The sequence below is a fragment of the Trichomycterus rosablanca genome, chromosome 17, assembly GCF_030014385.1.
Source record: "Trichomycterus rosablanca isolate fTriRos1 chromosome 17, fTriRos1.hap1, whole genome shotgun sequence".
NCBI lineage: Eukaryota > Metazoa > Chordata > Actinopteri > Siluriformes > Trichomycteridae > Trichomycterus > Trichomycterus rosablanca.
The window spans coordinates 7,068,247-7,087,214 of NC_086004.1; the positions used below are offsets into that span (position 1 = coordinate 7,068,247).

At 38.7% G+C, this 18,968-nt stretch overlaps 1 long non-coding RNA gene across 2 annotated transcripts in view; it reads right to left on the bottom strand.

Annotated features, from left to right (window-relative positions):
* LOC134331707 (uncharacterized) overlaps window positions 1-18,968 on the bottom strand; it is a 55,298-nt gene that overhangs the window by 22,924 nt on the left and 13,406 nt on the right. For both annotated transcript variants that reach the window (XR_010015153.1, XR_010015152.1), the window contains exon 2: window positions 1,673-1,832. This is a non-coding gene — a long non-coding RNA (uncharacterized LOC134331707). The remainder of the gene's footprint in view (window positions 1-1,672; window positions 1,833-18,968) is intronic.

The window sequence follows — 18,968 nt, forward strand, 5'->3', positions numbered from 1 at the left end:
GGTCAAATCTCATTTTGAATGCATGTACAGTATTACTTCACTTTGTCTTTAATTAAACGTAATGTGAAAATGTTTAACGTTTAACTCTGGGTCTACAGATAGCATGCAGCTAGTTATTAGCACCTTTTCTTCTAGCATGCAGTTGGCTCTCTGTAGTCTTATTTGTCTAATTAAATGTTAGAATGACCAGAACACTGGTTGGCAGAATCCTGTTGGAAAGGCCAGCTGGGATATTCAGTCTTTAAACTTCATCCAGTTTGTAGTCAGCAGATGCATTTTGCTGCTGCCCAAACCTTCCAAAAGAATCAATGACTCTGTTTAGGAGGCATCTGGCTTTACTTGCTCTGAAATGGAAAAGCGGCAAAACAAAAGTGTGTTTGCCTGCTGCCCTGGCGTGGCACTGCACCTCCCCTCCCGCCCTACCTCGCTGCCCCTTAGCCACGGCAACAGCATGGCATGCATAGCTAACGTTGCTGATTGTGCATGGTCTTTTGTATTGGCTGCAGGCACTGCGAGGTGCAGCGCTTGGCACTCTACCCTATACATTTTTTTGGAAACAGACCCATGTACATCATCGTCATCTATGCTATGAAATGTATTCTACATACTCAGTGGGTAAATTCTTTTTAAACAGTTTACCCTGGAGAAATAATGGCTACCAGTCATGGCCATTATCAAACAATTTATCAGAACAATGAAAAAACTGGCGGAAACTGGTGGTGATGGTCTGGTGAGACAAAAAATGGCTCCTGGGAGACTTGGCAAGGCCTGTAAGACTCCGAGAGCACAGATGCGTTTAAAGCCCAATTGTTAAGCAATTGATTTGCATTGTTTGAATAATACAAAAGGGAGTTGACTATGGGTGTTCACACTTTTTTAGTCTTTTTTTGGAAATCCTGATTGCTTTTTATATTTAATTAATTCAATTTTACTTTAACTTCATGGTCAAACACTTATATATGTAGAATATATGTATTACACTTCTTATTTAATTGTAGCTTGTGTATACTTCAAATCATACAAGAGAATCCTCACATCCACGTTTTGGCACCCAAACAGTAAGTGAAGCAAGGACGAGTGGAGATGAATGGAAAATGAGCATTTTCCTTCAATGCCGTACACAAACTGCATCCATGACTGATGCCCAGCAGCCTGCAGGCAAACAGTCGTGTTATCTGAGGACACTGACCAGACTCGACCCCATCAACGTCCACCACACCATATGGCTCTTACAGTGGAGCACATGCAAACACCAACACCAGCCTAATCATATTAAACCTCTCACAGTCTCAAAAACACTCACCCCCCACACATGCATATTCAGATTAATTATACCCAATTGTACAATTAAGTACGTATTATTTGCTTTATTTCTTGATACATTTTATGTTATGGAAGTTTGGATTTCAATGATGATGTCCAAGAAATATTTGAAAAATATTACTGGTTAAAATACCTACATGAAGCAACTTTTTTATTTGCTGGTGTAGAAAGTTATTGTCCTTGAGTCATGGCCTTTTATTCTATTCTATTCTATTAATTATATTATATTATATTATATTATATTATATTAATGTTCATAATTAAAATTCTAGTTTACCTGCACTAATTAAAAAAATACATGGAACAATTTTTGCTGATTGAAGTTTAAGAAAAAAACCCAAACTCTTACCTTATGTTTAGATGAAATTTGTCCAGATGGGCCGCATTTACATCATCCTCAGGCCGGGCGCCTATACAGACAATGAATGGCTTGTCTGAAGCTTGGGGTTGCTGAAAGAGATTCCTCATAACTGCTGCAATTCCGACCTCTGCTGGCTGATCGGTGGTGCCTGCACAATGAGACAGGAGATAATGGAGATTGGTGCATGACTCTCCATGCGCTGTATGGCTCTCTGTATAAACCTCATGCAGTTGAAAAGAAGTGGTCAACTACTGCTAATGCAACAGGGTGATTGGGTGAAGCTAGATTGGAAGGAAAATTGGACAAAAATGCATTAAAAACACAAAATAAGGTTAGAACCTGGGTTGTGCTGAAATGCAACAGCCTATAAGCGCATGATCAAGTTCCAAAAAGAGCCAAACATTGCACCCCTGCTAATGCAGCATTTTAGATGCTGCATGTAGTAATTATATTAAATTACTATTTATTAATTATATTAAATTACTACTATTAATTTGGGGATAGTGTTGAGATAACTGCTGCATCACTTTTATCTGATTGGCTTATTTAGATATAATGAACTTCAACCTGCTGGCTGACTTTTTCTGTTTACAGTTCTGGTCAGAGTATTTGTGTGGATATAACTTCTATATTATTGCCAATCAAATCTGTTTATTTAATAAAGTGGTAATTCACAACCTGGTGAGGTCGGGATCACCTGAAATACTAGTGGGGGTCAAAATAAATTCTGTAAATTATTAATATAAAGTTATAGACAGATAAATCCAGCTTGAGAAATATTTGAAAATAAATAAGGTTTTTAGCATGCTATAATGTATTAGCTTAGGCTGCTTACTTAAGTTGGAGCTCCTGTCATGGTCATAAAAATATCAGCTACATTAACAGTACTAATGGCTAACTTTCCATTTTTAAATGACATGTACTTATTCACAGTATTACACTGGGAAAACTGGCCACGAATAACCCACAAGGTGACAAGGGAGGTTCTAAACAGGTTGTGAAAAATGTGATCCCTTAAAATGAGGTCACTAGGATAAAAGGTTCAGATTCCCTGTAATAAAGCCTAACGCTAATGTTGTCATTAAATGCAGTCATGTGGTTAATATTATAATGGGTCGCTATATACATGCCTCTTGACTGCTGACAGTTTGTTATCAGTTTAGTATTAAGCAAAATGTGCATCCCTGATTGCCAGTGCCAGGATTTCTAATGTGACTGTAAATGAGCAGGAATCAGTAAGCTGGAGGCCGTATTCCTGAATACCGCTGTATGTGTTTTAGGTCATCTTCTTAACGTCTGCACACAGTCCTGATCCCGGTCGTTCGTTTCTGCGTGCCCCCTGCTGTCATCAAATCAGCTTTACCCTTGACAAACAGACACACTCATGTGGAAGTGAGCCGCAAAACTGCATTCACCCCGTCCCAAACAAAATCTAATCCTGATCACCCGTCCTGAATCCCCCTACAACTGACACTAACAGGATGTCTGAAAACTCAAAATATTACACAAAATACACAGATTCATTATGAAATTAAATGATTTTCTTTATTTCCTGGTCTGCAAACAATCATTCAAATAGATAGTGTTCCAGAACCATAGGGACTCTCCTTTAGAAGGCTTTTTACAAGATTTTGAAGTGTGTCCGAGTGAATTTGTGTGGATTAACTCAAATGGACATTTGTGATTCAATGGGCTACGGAATTACTGTGACTTAGATCAATGAAGTGTTTCACGAAGCTCAAAAATATATATCTTAAACACTGTAGTTTAATTGTAACATTTGCAGTTTATGGGATTCCACATATTTGCACAGCAGTGGTCTTTTTATTGAGAAAACATTGCTTGTAGGTGGACGTGGTGCCCTGCGAAGACCAACACATTACCTCCTCTTCAGCAGGACTTTATAAAAATAATAACACCTCTCCCACTGCTTGGTTGTTTACCACTCGGTGCCATCTGTGCCCGCCTTTGTGGGCTGGCTGGTTTGGACAAATGCATTTGTTGTCCTGTATTGGTATTTAGACGTTTTTCTCTCCATACATCTGGAAAATGTATAATATATTATACCATATAACAGTTATAGGCATATTAAACACAATAAATGCTGTGCACAGCTGTGAAAAAGCAACTGCCTCCTTTTTACTGTGTTATTGCATATTTGTCCAGATATTTATTTAGATTGTTAAACAAAGTACAGGTATATTCAACAATATACAGACATAACAGTCACTCAAGTGAGAGAAAGCCAGATTTTACTGCCATAACAGTGACATACACTGTCTGGTCTATGAGCTCAAGTGGCAGAGGGATACAGAGAGCATAGCACAATTCTCCATACGTATTAAAGCCAGCGCACGCTATGCGTGTATTTGGGCATTGGAACGAAACCAAAGTATCCTGAGAAAACCCATTTGTACAGGAAAATAACATGTTCAACTCATCAGGGAATTAAATAATTGATTTCTTTCACCCTACCAAAAAAGCTAGTCCCACCAAATACTGATAACGCTGCTGTGTGTGTTTGTGGAAAATGATGGCATTGCTGTAAGAGTAAAAATCAATTAAATTACCAGCAGGTGCTAGTTCCAGGGTGATTAAGCTTCTTGTACCAGTAAGACTAATTTTCTGATTACTAGAGGAAGCAAATGGGGAACTGTGCAACATCAGCACCACCCTATTTAAGTTCAACAAAGCAGAGCACTTGTGCTCCCGTAGATGCTATTTTTTAGTCAGAAGGATTTCTTAGACAATTCTTTTTTCTCAGAACAGAAGCTGCTTTTTGCAAAATCTTTTCTCACTGCAAATGATATTAAAATATGTCCTTTCACACACAGAAATATATGAGTCCAAAAATTTGGTATGACCAGATCTTAAATCTGAATACGGACTGAATTTTAAAGAAGTCTGTCACTTTACTAGCAAACAGGAAAGCCAAAATACTGAAGTTTACAGGCGAGTGCCTCACAAACCCATGTTTACTCTCTGCTTTAAGGAAACCAGGGGATTTAAGGAACCATCTGTTGACCAAAGCCTTTGGAGAGCATGCTAAGATAGACTTAGGATATTGCTCTCAGCAGGTGGGATAGAAATGGCAGTGACCTCTCAGCCCATCCACAAGAGGAGAAGATTTAAATAAGAAGGTTAATAAACAGCTAGGATGGAGAAATTCACAGCTCAGGTGTTTCAAAAACCAATACTAAGACCAATGTCCCAATACCAATACTAGTACCAAAAACCAAGACCAATGTCCCAATACCAGTCAACAGAAGTTTTACACACTACACACTATGGACTCAGTGCTAGTCCATCATAAGGCAACACACACTTACACATTTATTTTTCTCATTCACATTTAGGAGAACTGTAGAGCAGCTAGGTCACTTTCCACAAATTTTTGGGAGTTGGAAAAAATATAGATTATCTAGAGGAAACTAAAAAGAAATGGAGGGAACATGTGAATTATTTATATCTAAGGATAAAAGTGATTATTAAAAAAAAAATAAACAGGCATGGTATGTGAGTGTAGCTTTACAGGAAACACTAATGTGGCTCAGTTAGCTTTAATAAAGCATTTTGCTTTATCAAAAATTTACTAAAGTTCATCATCAATCTTAAGCTTTGGTCTTGTTATACCAGGTCTGTAAGAGTTTACATAATCGCCAACGAGATTCAAAATCTGGAGAGTAATGTATTTACATTTACATTTTCGGCATTTATCCAAAGCAACATTACAGTTACGGTATACAGTCTGAGCATTGAGGGTTAAGGGCCTTGCTCAATGGCCCAACAGCAGCAACCTAGTAGTGGTGGGGCTTGAACCAGCAACCTTCTAATTACTAGTCCAGTACCTTAACCACTAGGCTACGGCTTGTAAGGGTTGATGTAGGGAAGAGCAATAACTTACATATACTTATAATGATAACTGTATATCATTATATATAAACAGTATGTGTAGTTACATACAGTAGTATAAATATACATGATGTAGCACATAAGATGCAGTTTGGGACACAGTCAGAAATTCAGCAGCCTGTCTTGATAAAGTGTCTGTCCTTCATAATATGGATAAAAGCTTGCAACACTAATTGAAACACTAATTGTAACAGTAAAGTGTAAAGTTGTCAGATGAGAGTGTAAAAAAACATGCAGATATGCAGTAAATAATAAATCACTCTTACATGGCATAAACTCATTGGTTGCTGTAGCATTAAAATAAATATTTGTACAGAAGGTAAAAGTGAATAATGGTGCTGCATGTCTTCTCTGATCACTGGAGCCAAGATGGCTTAACAGTGGCTGTTTGGTGAGGCCAGGATTTAAACTCTACACCTGATTGATATTCCAGGGACCTTAGCATTGAGCTACCAATGCCCTAAATACACCAGTATGTTAAATATTTCTAAATATTTATAACACACTGATTTTAAATAAGTTGATTGTAGATTCATTATGAGGTGTTTTTTGCATCTGGTGTTTAACAGGGTAGGTTTTAAGAAGCTTGTGTGAATTAATTTTTTTAAAATAAAACAACGGGTGTTTATCTTTTATCTACCAGCACGGACTTGCCCTAAGACTCCCACAGCATAGCACGCTCTGAAACATGCATGATCCCTGGTCATACAAGCACAAAAGGTCATTTGACAGGACAGGCCACAGAACGGCTGTTACATCACGATAAGGAAACGGAGACATGGCATGGTATCATAAAGACACTGATGTGGCATTGTGTTACCTGCATGGTTTCTCTTTGATGTAAGATTGCTTTCACAGGCTGGAGAGCAGGTAACAAAAACAGGGCACTAGACACCTTTTCTACCACATGCGTTTTGACTGTAAGCAGCTTTGTCTATTGTGAGCGCTGCACAATCGAACACTTTGTGATGGAACGATTGATACAGAGAAATTTAATCACTTTTTTCAGGCTAAAGCTTTTAACTGTATCTGTGGCAGCACTGAGCGCAGCGGGACACTCCACAATGGAAAGCTCTGTGGATGAGGGTTTGCGACTTTAAAGCCCTGACACCAGATACCCCCCGCCTTTGCAATATAGTTCGCTCCAGGACACGATTTCCTCCTGACAAGACATCAATTTAGCAGAACCGAGGGGTAAGTGGTGCGGTCAGGTGAAATAAAGCCTTCATTATTTTGCTGTGTATCAATCTGATTGTTCTTTGAACTACAGCTACATTTTATATTTTTAAATAATTCACTTGCTTTATTTGGGTTCAATACTGTGGTGTGGAAAAGTAATTGTCCCCTCTCAGATTGCATATTTTTTCTGCTGAATTATTTTAGATTTAAAAATAAAATAAAATATATAACTGAAAGAAAACCTGACCAATGTCACATTTAGTAAACTGAAATTTGAGCTATTTTAGGCAAAATCCTTGAACAAATCGTCACCCCTCTGTAAATGTAATTGGTTCCTCAATCAACCACTTAATCAAATTCTATTGGTAAACCATTTAGCCTAGTACACACAGCCAGGCTTAAATTCTAGCTAGTTGTATTAACACTATTCCACAATCTGAAAAAGACTTGGAGCTGAAAGAACAGATCTACAAAGTCATGTCTTTTTTGTAGACATTTCTAAATCATAGTGACACCTCCAATAAAAAAAAACTTTTAAAATTGTAGTGAATCTACCCAGGAGTGACTGAGCTCCAAAATTCTTAAAGGGCTTAGTGATAACGTCACAAATAATAAAGTCACAAAACATTCCAGAAAAACATCTCTAGCCTTGGCTTACCCTCTGTATGACTCCACATTATGAAGGAGTCAAAAACTAAATTCATCAAAGGAGCCAATAAATAAGAAACATCAGTGTTTGACATTTGCAGAGTGAACATCTGGATGACCCCTGAACCTTTTGAAAAATGCAAAAAGTATACAGGAAAAATAAATAAAAAATGAATCTCATTAATTATGGTAAAAGCAAAGTATTTTGTTTGTGTAAATACAGTGTTTATATCATCTACAGTCCATTTAGTTCTTGATTTTCTTAATTTCAACCACTTTTATTCACAATTGAATGGGATGCTTGACACGTCAGACATTTAAGCATCCAATATCTCAGATTACTGCGTTTTTGCTTTGTACTTGTGGTTAGTTTAATACTGGCACTGTGGCTTACATTTACATTTTCAGCATTTAGCAGACGCTTTTATCCAAAGCGACTTACACAATGAGCGGAACACGATGAGCAATTGAGGGTTAAGGGCCTTGCTCAGGGACCCAACAGTGGCAACTTGGTGGTGGCGGGGCTTGAACCGGCAACCTTCTGTTTACTAGTCCAGTACCTTAACCACTGAGCTACCACTGGCCTCGAATAAACTGCGAATGAACTGCGAATGAACTGCGACTGATAATAAATAAAGTGAATATCAGACTAAATTACAGCTTCTACAGGAGTGTATAGCACATTTTAAGACAGTGGTCACTTTTGGTCAGTAGGACTTATTACATTTAACCATTAACATTATCATAATCTTTAATTTTGGTGAAATAATGACATGCCTCAATTTAAAAGGCACGAGGGGTCACAGATAGTTTAATGATAAAAGAAATTATATAAATAATAAATGATGGTTTCTACAGTCAGCAGATCTTAAACCAATTAAACACCTGTGAAAGATTTTAGGCCAATAGGCACTCTCTATGCTCTTCATCATAAAAATTGAAGTTAAAGCTTTTGGAAGAATGGCATCCTGTCTCTTCAGTACAATTCCATAGACCTGTCCAAGTGTTGAAGTTATTCTGACAGCTAGTGATGGCCCAACAATTGAAGGCACTTTACGTTGTTGTTTTTTCACTTTAATTTGTCTCCGGTCTTTGTATGAGCTGCAGCAACATTTGACCTGAAGCTCTATTTACAACAGAACTGAGATATACAGCAAAATAAAATAGCGTTTTTTTTGTTCACCCCAATTTCTGCATTTCAAAGCCCTATTGAGTGCAGTTGCCATGTACAGCTTGGCTTAACTCCCACAGCGGACCCCCATTGACTCGCCGGCCCTGTTAATGGTAATAAAATCTTTTACATTTCCTCGCTTAGCTGTTAAAGTTTACTGCGCCCTGCCCTTTCAAAGCTGCTGCACGTACATTACTGTTGTAAAATAAAATAAAAAAGCCAGGACTTTCTCCCCTACCTCGCCCCTTCTACAGTTACCCCTAATCCCTTTCCAAAAGAGGAAAAAATAACACTATTATCATACAGAGCTTAAAGAGTCAACCAGGTTTCACCTTTTCATAGTGTGATACCTGATCCTGAAGCTTTTAAGAGAAGAAAAGAAGTGTAAAGTTTATTTTAGCCAAATCGCTCTTGGGCTGCATGGTTGGAGGCTCCTTTGACATTTGAGAGTGTTGCCAAGTGCTAAACATTAAACACTTCTTCAGGTGTTTGCTCATCACAGGTCCTTGTCTATTCCCTTCTTTGCATGCTGGAATTTTATTGGTCCGTGACCATGTCAAAAAGAGTCCGGCTGAAGTGAGTCTAAATTCTCAGTAAAAAAAAAAAAAAAAAAAAAAAAAAACTCAACAAAGATCTTCCATAAAGGTCCACATTTCCACCAGATACATTTGTAAGGAACAGGCAGATCATTGCAGTTTGGAAATTAAATGATTTCTACAACCTATTCCTTTCTGTTACTAAATGATTTACACCCGTTGCTAACAGGTGTATATAATCAATTGTAAAAATAAACTATATGCTTTCAACTTTGTAGCAACAGGGAAAGTCACATTCCTATTCCAGCATGACTAAAGTCTATAATGTTTGGCAAGTTTGGTGAGGAGAAACCTCTGTGACCAGCACAGATCCATGACCTCAACTACACTGAACACCTATGATATAAATTGAAAGGCTGGTTATTAGCCAGTTCTTTTTATTTGACATCAGTGCTTGACCTTACAAATAGTTTTTGTAACTCACTCAGAGAATTTGGGCTTTCTTTCAGACAATGGCCAGTAACCACTGTGGCATGTACTTTTTAAGTCAAATTATTCCTGGGTGGCACAGTGGTTTGTGGGGGGGGGGGGCACTGTCACCTCACAGCAAGAAGGTTCTTGGTTCAATTCCCACACAGAGAGGTCTGGATCCCTTCTGTTTGTATGTTCTCTGCATGGCATCATGGGCTTCCTCCCTCAGACCAAAGTCATGTAAGCTAGATTAATTGGAGATACAAAATTGCCCATGGTGGTGTTTAACATTGAACTTGAACTGATGACTCATGTGTGACCTATAACTACCTGCCCTGTCATGAATGGAACCAAAGTGTGAAACATGACATTTTATATCGTATCTTCACATTTTTTTATGATATTTTTACATTTTAATTAGGTAAAACAACACCCTACTAAAATTCTAAAGGTCTTTAAAGTTCAAAGTGTTTGCTAAAATGTGTAGTTTCCCAAAACACTGTGTGGGGTATAAAATTGCATTTTAAGTAAATATGAGTAAGAGGGCAGTGGTAGCTCAGCATTTAAGATGCTGGACTAGTAATCAGAAGGATGCCGGTTCAAGCCCCATTACTGCCAAGTTACCACTGTTGGGCCTGAGGCCCTTAACTCTCACTTTGCTTGAATTGTATCCAGTCATAATTGTAAGTGTAAGAGGATAAAAGCATCTGCTAAATGTCGTAAATGTAAATGTAAGAAAAGTGCATATGAAAAAGATTTGTAGTAAATTAACTCTCATACTCAAACTTTGTAGAAACTAGGCGTTGTATGAGAATTTAGCCTCATACTGGAAGAGCCCTGAACCAGTATGTGACTGCTGCCCTGTTGTGGGTTGGAATTGAGCAGCGCTGTGCCTATGTCAGGTTAGCGGGTCTCCGTCAAAGTGATAATCAGCTTTATTAGCCCCACTAAACCCAGTTTGGGGACAGACTCTGAGGATCAGACGTGCCAGCTGCTATTGCTTTATGTACTGAATTTTAAGCTTTCAGTTTACAGAACTGAAACATGGGACAGTTTAATTTAATTATCGATTTATTCATTATTAATTATTTCAAACTCAAATAAACTCCTCATCTACAGAATTTGGACAAAAGTATTGGGACACCCCTTCTAATAATTTGAATTAATGAGTTTCAGCCACAACTATTGCTAACAGGTGTAATAAATCAATTATATAAAGGAAATTATAGGCTTTTTACTATAGGCAGTTTAGGGAAGGCCCTTGTCTCTTCTAGTATGACTGTGCCCCTATGCACAAAGCAAGCTCTATAAAGGCATGAAGACTGGGTTTGAAGAAACACCACATCAGTTGAGGCTTCCTTGACCAACATCAGTGCTCAGGCATACAGATGCTTTGTTGACTGAATGGGCACAAATTCCCACAGACACTTTAAAGTTGTGTGTGAAGCCTTTTTAGAAGAATAGTTGTTATATATTATGAATCACACAGAAGTCACTCTAATTTAATACCAGTTGTTTTTAATGTGGGATGTCCGACAAGCTCATGGTCAGGTCCAGACTTTGGTCTTTTCTACTGATGTGAAAGTTGGACAGTAAAAAATTAAGACATACCATACATGGGGTACCAAGGGTCAGCAAAGCTGCACTGTGGAAACCAAATAAACTTAAAGTTACAGCTCTCAGTGTTTGGTAAAGAATGTCATCACATCCAGCAAACTCCTCATAATTTCACAGGTAGCTTTGTGCAATCAGAAATACCAACAATACCACATTATGTATGACTCAGATAGTTCTGGATTTCGATGCACACCATAGTGCACTGTCCAGTAAAAAAAGGTTATAACTGATCTGCTGCATGTGACTGGTGTTGGTAAAACTGACAGTTCCACTTTCACACACCACTTTATTAAATTATAAACCTGTAAAACAAGGAACAATAAAGAATGTGTGACTGACAGGCAATGCAGTCCACATGTGGTGGTTTTTGAAAATAATCAACTTCAGGATGGTTGACCCCCCACTAGCACTGGTCATTTATTTCCCTGTTACAGTGAAGCTTGTCATGATTTATTTCTTACTCAAAATGGTACAACAGGAGAATGCCAGGGTTGCAGTACATTATTCAAAACTTGCTGTTAGAAAAGAACTCTTAAGCCAGGATGACTGACCCCAGGTCAGGCTACCACCAGTTTTTTATATTATATTGTAATCAGTTTAAACTGAACATGCAGTCTGGAATCAGAATAGCATTTCGTTTTGCCAATAAAAGGAATATTTAACTCTAACCCTATTAACTCTAGCTTGTTTAACTCTAACCATACCATCATCAGTCCCAGTAAAACCAAATTAAACAGTGATGTGTTCACGTGTACACCTTTAATCACCAAACAACACATTAAAAATCATTATGTGAGAGATTTTAGTTTTAATCAGACACTGCGGGAGCACTGGTCTAGACCAAGTCCAATACTCCCAATTCCACCCCACTAGCTGTTTTATTACTGTGTACACACTCACAAAAAAACCCTGCCATAATCAAAACCAAAGTGTCAGTGACTAATGAAAGACTAAAAGCTTTTGATAAATCACATGCAGCTTTAGTTAATTTTCCGTGCACACTTCTACTCAAAGTGAAAGTGGTGATAAACGTGATCAACCAAAACCAATTTGTTGACCGGGGTAGCGTTTAACAGCTGGGCAGCTGGGCATAACAACATAAAGGAAGTAAGAATGATTATTTCTTCCAACTCCGTAAACATCATAAACAAGGCAGAAAAACAGCAAATACAAAAGTCTTCTTAGTGTTGACAACTAATTAAGGGACTTGGGAAGGTTATGTTGTATGAGATTAAAGCTTGTCTTACAGTTAACCAAACTTTATTAATAATTTGTTTGTTTGTTAGGATTTTAACATCATGTTTTACACTGGTTACATTCGTGACAGAAACGGTAGTCGCTTGTTACACAAGATTCATGGACAATTTTGCATCTCCAATTCACCTCACTTGCACGTCTTTGGACTGTGGGAGGAAACCGGTGCTCCCAGAGGAAACCCACACAGACACGGGGAGAACATATAAACACCATGCCACCCGTAAAGCTGGCAAAACCAAAATAAATTCACAAACCTCAAGTAAGGTAAAGCTAAGATGTTAGGTTATGGCTAAATTGCTAACTTAACTACACTAGAGGACCATTTGCACTTTTCCCAGCCTTGATCTAAAAATGACAACTTGAAGAAGTAAACGTTTGAATTTTCTACCAATAATGTGCAAAAGTTTGAATCCTATGCCACCTCTTTCTGTTGCTGAGCACCAGCACCTCCCATTCACCAAAATCAGCCCTGTTCCTGTCATTTGTCTAATGAGCACCATATGGTCCGGTGCATATAAAAATGGCGTCAGGGAACGTGCTAAAGCCGAGGTTTCATTAGGACCAGGCGTGTGGAGGGTGAAGGGGTGGAATGAGTATGTTTAAAAGAAGACAAGGTACTCTGAAGCTTTTTTTTAGGAGGGGGGTGAAGGCAGAAGGCCTCTTATTAATCAGAATTAGGCAATGGTAAGCAGCAGCTACTGTACCCCTCTAATCCCTGAGCTGATCTTAAATGTATCTCATACAGTACAAGCAGCAGATTTACATGATAAAAGCTGGATGAGGATTCTTGTTTGCTCACTTATAATGCTGAAGTTATCCGTCACAGCGGTGATGACCCAGTTTTAGTCCGGATTCAGAAACACGCCGTAAAATAGAGGGGAGGGGTGTGGCAAGCCACATAATGGGTCCCCTCAGAAGTATGGGGGTCACACATCATTTTGTAGAGTGTGTGCTTCAGACAAAATTGAAAAGGCGTGTTAATGAGCATGTGTCCACGTTGTAGGTTCTGTAAGACATTATCTGATTAGCTGATGTAATGTATTCCAGTGCTAACTCTTTTATTTATAAATGATTGTCCCAACCAGGGGGTCTTATTTATTTAACTTGGAAAAAAAAAATTTGGAATCAGAAACGTATTTTTTATTATCATTTTTTCTCTTTTCTTCTGTACATGTTTGATCACCCTGTCAGCTTTAATAGCCAACACTTTTCCTGATTTAGTCTCATGTAATTTAGCACAATAGCCCTTACATAACACGCATTAAAAATCACAGATCAGAGTGGCCAGAATGACGTACATACAATTCCTTTTGTGCATCATGAAACACTGATTTAAGCATAGCTGATTAATCAGCTTTACGTGTGTGTGTAAGGCCCCCAGGTACCTAATTTACATATTATTAGCATCTGACATAACACATGCAAAAAAATAGGTTGAATCCAACAGGAATTTTAACAAAGCAATGTAGAGATGTGCTTTTCGGTAAGCTTAAAAGTGGCTCTCATCACAGAATTAAAGAGAAACTGAGAGACAAAAGCCAGAAGTCTGTAGTTTGCAGCAATTGTTGCTGAAGTTACTAATATCATGTGCAGTGGGTGTATAAAGACATTTAAAGGTATTTAAATGTTAAACAAATACCTCAGCAGGAAAATGTCCAATGGTAAGTTTTCCCAGTACATTCAAAGTGTGCAAAGCCCTGATATGGATTGGCAACCCTGTCCAAGTTATACCTGCCTTGCACCCACTGTTTCCCAGTAAAACCAGCCCCACTGCAACCATAACCAGGATAAAGTTCATTCATTTATTCATTCATATTCATTCATTGTCTGTTTACCACCGCTTTATCGTATTCATGGTCTTGGGGGGTGCAACGTACGGGACGAAGGGTAGGAAACAGCCCGGACAGGTTGCCAGTCCATCACAGGGCAGATCACACAGAAGATTTCACAGCATCAAGAGCCAAGACCTGTGAAGCCAAAACAACAATCTATCTAATGGCTCGGTGGGTAGCACTGTCGCCTCACAGCAAGGTCTTGGTTTTGATTCCCAGGTGGAACGGTCCAGGTCCTTTCTGTGTGGAGTTTGCATGTTCTCCCCGTGTCTGTGTAGGTTTCCTCCTGGAGCTCCAGTTTCCTCCCACAGTCCAAAGACATGCAAGTGAGGTGAATTGGAGATACAAAGTTGACTGTGTTTGACATTAAAAACTGTGTAACCAGTAATTATTTACTCTGTCATAAATGTTACCAAAGTGTGTAAAACATGACGTTAAAATCGTAATAAAATAAATAAATATATAGTGCAGAAATATGACAATATCTAACAAGGTATAAGCATTTCTTATTATGCAGGAATTCGTTTCAGAGTAAGCGTTTATATACAAAAACATGAAATGACTTGTATTCGTATTGTTTTTTAACATGCAGAATAAAGTAGATTTGTGTCACTTTTTTTTGGATGGATTTCAAATACCGTCCCAACTTTTCTAAACTGAGGTCAGAAGCATGAGCTGAATCTATAGTAATTATTTAGTGCCTGGAGGAAAGTTTCAAGAGATTTTTCACACGGAAGTGTTGAACACAGGCTTATTCAGACCGTGTACTTACTTCTCAAATATAAACACAGGTTACATAAGTAGGGTAAAGAATCATCACCTCTGGTCTGAACTGTAGTAACACTCATCACATCCATCCATCCAGCGGGGCTGCGCTTAACATCAACACACTGAGCTCTCAGTAAAACAGTTCTATTAAAATGAATGATCTACCCACCCACATACACTCACACAGCGCTGGCCTGTTTACAGTCTCTCCCATCTAATGTTCCCTTGTGCTTAGAGCACTGTTATTAAACATGATCTATCGACTGTGTTCACCGAGTATAAATTTTGTTAAGTCGACGTTAAGCTTTCGACTCGCTGCCTGACCACCGGCCGTCTGGTTTAAGAGGTGCTACATGATGAGCGGCAATGATAGGAATGCTCACAACTGCTCGAAGATGTTCAGCGAATACTTTAGCGTACTTTAGGTGTTCCAGTACATCCAAAGTTTGCAAAGCATTCCACTGCAACCCCAACCAGGATAAAGTTCATTTATTCAGTGTCTGTTGTACCACCGCTTTATCTTACACAGGGTCGTTGTGGGTGCAGTTTATGAGGGAAAGGTAGGCACCACCCCAGACAGGTTACCAGTCCATCACAGGGCAAACACACACACACACACACACACACACACACACACTCATATACACACTTTTACATATGTAGGGCAATATTAGCAGCTCCAATAAACCTGACTGCATGGACCTTCTTGCTGTCAGGTGACAGTGCTACCCACCAAGCCACCTTGCCACCCCCAGCATAAAGTGGTTGATGAAAATAAAACGATAATGAAAAACATTGATGCCCAAGTTATTTTCTAAGCTGTTCTAACTTATTATGAATTACAGTTTAGTTATTGTAAATGTTCAACTCGGTGGTCACAATTCTTTTCTGTGTGGAGTTTGCATGTTCTCCCTATGTCTACATGGGTTTCCTCCAGATGCTCCAGTTTCCTCCCATAACTTCAAAGACATGCAGTGAGGCCAACTGGAGACTGACTGACTGACTAACTGGGGAGTTTCCTGCTTTTTGCCAAATGAATCAGTCCCACTGTGACCCTGACCAGGATAAAGCAGTGGTAAAACACTCAATGGATGAATGAATGAGTAAATGAATAAAACATTCAGTTGCAGCTGTAGCTGCTTAAGGTGGCACAATCAGTTATAAAGGTATAAAAGGGACAATTATGTTTTCACAAGGGTGATATACGTGTTGCATAACCTATTTACTTAAATTAATGGATTACAATGAAGAATGTTATTTAAAGTTTATGTTAGTTAAATAAAGTTTATTATTTAAACATTGCTTTGTTTTTCTGCTTTATTTGACATTGTAGTGTGCTTCCTTTTTCTCCTTTGCTTGATGGGCAGTGCAAGCTCAGGAGTTAAGAAAACTAGTAATCAGAAGGTTGCCAGTTCAAGCCCTACCACCTTGTCGCACTAATATTAATGTGGCGTCTAAGCAAAATAGAAGAAATCAGAAGAATTGTTGTTGTTTGTGGAGTATAGGTTGAAATAATGCTGAAGATTTTCTTATTTATATTTTTGTACCATTGTATTTTTTATTTGTTCTTGCAGATGAGCTAGCATCAGGTCCTCGGGGAAACTAAATGAGAAGCGTACTTACTCCTGGCATGTTTATAAAGCAGATGTACAGCAGATTCCAAATGTCGCATTCTTATCTCACTCATTCATTTCCCACACAGAGCGCTGCAGAGCTGAGTGCACCAGGTCTGGCTATCAGCACACTTCCCTCGCTCCCTTTAAAGGATATACAGGGAAACAATCAGTTACCTTATTGTCAACAGTATGATAGACCGCCCTGTACATCCTAACATCATGTTCTTATACCTTTATGGGTCCTTTTTTGTGCTTTGTCGGGAACATGGACTCCATAAAAATAAATAAAAACCACAGACATACAAACAAACATTCAACAGCTTCCAAGCAGCAGCGCCAACCCCTCTTCAGCCCTGCGTTACAGGCAGAGGTCAAGAGCAGGTCAGTGCAATTGGACGACCATGTGTCAGGAATTTATTGAGTCTGTGATTTTTCAGATGTGCTATCTCGCCATGGGACGCCCTGAAAATACATCAGCAGTGGCATTAATCTTAAAAAAGGGACCTGGACATCATCACCTCGCTACAACAGTGTAAGCAGTTATCCATTAGAGGATGAACTTGAGGTGAACGCTGGTGGAATTGTGTGTGTGTGAAGGTTAGAGGTCAAGCGGCACCGGAGTGGTCAAGAAAAGTGCCAAAGATGTCCTGATAACCCCGAGCTGTATGTGTACCTAGCGTATGAGAGAGAGGCCGCTCACCATTTTCAGGCCTGATTCCTCCAAGATACGCCCGCATGCCCAAGGTCAGACCTCTCGGGTTACATAGTGCACCCCCTAAACACACACAAACTCCCACACACAAACACACTCTGTCATTGCAGACTTGGACATGGACTTGAAAATGGCCGGGCTATGAAACCGGTCATTGCTGGATTCCAGCAACACAGTAGAAAAGAAACAGGATCAAAATGACACAATTTATTTAGAGGTTCTTTGCAATCCAGTGTCCCTGAAGACAAATTGTGATTTTTGGCTGATTCTAGAGAGATTCTAAAAAGGTACATTGGCCCTTTCAGATTACATTTGATTGAGAAACCATCAAGGTCACTTTTGTTTGTATGGCTGTTACAAATTGTGTTGTTGCCTCGTAACATTGTGCTTTGCTCAACCATTTAAAATCCTTCAGTGCATCAAATATGCATATGATAACAATCAGGTAATCTTATTTATCTGATAAGCCAGGTTAACTGTTAAAACAAAGTCAGGCTAGAGTTCAGTCAGCTCTGTAAAATACAAATCTCTCTCAAATAGAACATCCCCATCAAAGTTGGACAGATTTTGGATGTACAGTATGTGTTAGATACATTTGGCTCTATTCACAGATGAGTTACAGAAAAAAATTGTTTTGTCTGGGATTTTTGGGAAGCAAAATGCATGACCTGCAAAGTGTGCAATAAAGGTGCTAGTTCAGTAAAACACAAAACTGCAGCTAAAGGAGAGAGAGAGTTTGTCCGGTAAATGAACTATTTTGTGAGATCTGGTAAAACTGAAGATGTTGTTACTGCTGCAGAGGGAGTTTTTGCATTTCACACCACGAAACATCTGAACAGCTACAGTTTAATGGACTGCACATCTGCCTTGTTGAAAGAGTCTTTCCCTGATTCTAAAACAGCTTATACATTTACAAAAAGGCATTTTTCAGTTGTCTTGTTAAAGAATAGCTGTTCATTTATTAAAGTTTAATTACTTAGCATTATTGATGCATCTGTCAAATAGTTAAACCCTACCCTAGTTAAACCCTAGTAATAGTTAAACCCTACCCTACCCTATATATGACTCAAATATATATATATATATATATATATATATATATATATATATATATATATATATATATATACTGTATATATATATATACAGTGTATCACAAAAGTGAGTACACCCCTCACATTTCTGCAGACATTTAAGTATATCTTTTCATGGGACAACACTGACAAAATGACACTTTGACACAATGAAAAGTAGTCTGTGTGCAGCTTGTATAACAGTGTAAATTTATTCTTCCCTCAAAATAACTCAATATACAGCCATTAATGTCTAAACCACCGGCAACAAAAGTGAGTACACCCCTTAGTGAAAGTTCCTGAAGTGTCAATATTTTGTGTGGCCACCATTATTTCCCAGAACTGCCTTAACTCTCCTGGGCATGGAGTTTACCAGAGCTTCACAGGTTGCCACTGGAATGCTTTTCCACTCCTCCATGACGACATCACGGAGCTGGCGGATATTCGAGACTTTGCGCTCCTCCACCTTCCGCTTGAGGATGTTTAGGTCTG